This window comes from Nematolebias whitei, chromosome 23 (assembly GCF_014905685.2).
Source record: "Nematolebias whitei isolate Nwh7 chromosome 23, NemWhi1, whole genome shotgun sequence".
Lineage (NCBI taxonomy): Eukaryota > Metazoa > Chordata > Actinopteri > Cyprinodontiformes > Rivulidae > Nematolebias > Nematolebias whitei.
In genome coordinates, this window is record NC_056520.1 from 12760137 (window position 1) to 12762451 (window position 2315).

The window sequence follows — 2315 nt, forward strand, 5'->3', positions numbered from 1 at the left end:
CAATTCAGTCAGATGACTAACCAACCAATCACTGAATCAATCAACTCATAAACCAACCTGTCAATCACCACACTAACTGGCCAATCAATCAACCAATCAATCAATCAATCAATCATTTAATAAGCCCATCAATCAATGAATAAGCCCATCAATTACCCAGTACAATTACCAACTAGCTGACCAATAAATAAATAAAAATCAGTCATTCAGTAACCTCACCAACTAACCAATCAATACATTAAACAAAAACAATAATTCAATCAATCAATCAATCAATCAATCAATCAATCAATCATTCAATCAATCAGTTATAATATTGATCCATAAGAACACCTGAAGATGAAGCTGTGAAAACTGGAGGTTTGAAATAAAAAGTTGATTCTTCATTTTCCGCCAGTTTCATCTCCAGAAATAGATTTTAGAGAAACAAGCGTCCGTTTGTTCTGGAAGCCATGTTCACATGTTTATTTTATGTGTTCATCTAAAGGTTTTTTTTTTTTAATCAACTTTTCTTCTACAAGTTTGTTTAGTTTGCACACATTTTGTATTTATTTACTGCATTTTTATATCGTTTTACTTGAGTTTTCGTGTTTTACTCAAATGTTTGCGCTGCCTTTAAATTTCAGGTACTTCTCTAAACACATTCAAACTCTTCAGTCATTCGTGAAAGTCACAAATAAAAACAATAATTCTGACGTATTTTTTTGCTTTTGTTCGTCAGGAGTTTCTGAGTTCATCGTGATTAATTATTATAACGTTCAAATGAAGCCCCCTTTTGTTATTTAGTCATTTCTATAGTTTGTGGGAACTTTAAAATAGAATGAATTATATTATTTATAGTTTTAGTTGATTTTTCTTGTTCTTCTCGGGTATCAGTCTGATACAAATTAAATTTATTGACAAATTTGACCCAACTCGTTTGAGTTTTTAACCAACATATTCAACATCTGATCATATTATATTAAAGTTGTTTCCTTTCCTGTTTCTAAAAGTCATAAATTGTGCCTTTTATTCCTTTTTTTTAATTGTTTTGTTCTTTTTTTTTCTTTTTTTTTTAATCCACTTGTTTTACTTCCTATTTTCCTGTTTTTAAACGACTTAAATTTGTCTCAAGTTTAGCTTATTTTTTTAATTATTATTATTTTTTTTTTATCACTGGACACTTGTTTGTGATTGGCAGATGTTTTTTTTTTTTTCTAATGAATAATTTGTTGTTTTAGTTGTGACCTCCGTATAGTTCATTAGAATTTTCATTGTGTTTTGCCTTAATTTGAAGCTAATAGAGTTTTGTGTTTGTTTTAAATAAATGTATGGTTTGACATTTATTTTGCCTGTTTTAATCAGAATGATTGTTTTCAGTGCGTTTGCCTCCAAAAAGTAACGTTTTAAGGGGATGATTTTAAAACTTGAATGTCCTAACCAACCTAGCGTTACGTGTTTGCCTTTGTCCTTCTGAACGGGGTCTGATGAGTGTTTTCACATGTCATACCTCTCATGAAACACTGTGGAAATCTAAAGTTTTACACGAGTGAGGACCAGTCTCTCCTTTCACTCACTGTTCCAGATTTTTTTTCTTCCAGTACACCTGTTTTTACACACTAAACATTTGCTTGAACAAATTCTCGACTTTTTTTTTGACCAAGAAATGAAACTTTAGATAGCCACGCCCACTTTTCTTCTCTATGAAAAGGGCGGGAAAATCTGGCTTTCTGATTGGCTATGGCTGTTTTCTTTGTTCTTCTTCAGTTACAAAAAAAAAAGTTAAAAGGGTTTATCTAATACAGTAGTCCCTCTTATGGCGGTGGTTACGTTCCACCCCCCACGATAGGTGAAAAACCACGAATTAGGATCGCTATATTTATTGTAATATTTATAAGGCTTTATGAACCCTTCCCACACTCTTGCAATGGTCTAAACTCTTAAACCCACGTAATTTTAACAACATATGTATATGTACTGCACAGTACTGCAAAATGTTACTCACCAGCTCTTCAGACCAGCATCTCTGTTCCGGTCGGGCTTGGTTCTGATTCGGCAGACCTACCCTGCAGCGACGAAGCCCACCTCCCCGTCCAGGTTGATGTGCACCTGGATAATTGAGCTTCAGGAAGCTTCAGGATTATTGGCGACTTTCCAGTTCTGTGAGATTAATAGATAGCGTAGATTTGTGTTGCAAAACTTTCCCTCCATTTCAGCAGAAAGCTGCGGCCGGAAGCACTGTTGGTTTCTGGGTAATGTAGTTCTTTTGACTGGCCTTACAGTATAGGGTTATTGAAAGAAAACTGCAAAATGGTGGCGCCTGTCCCAAGTATTTA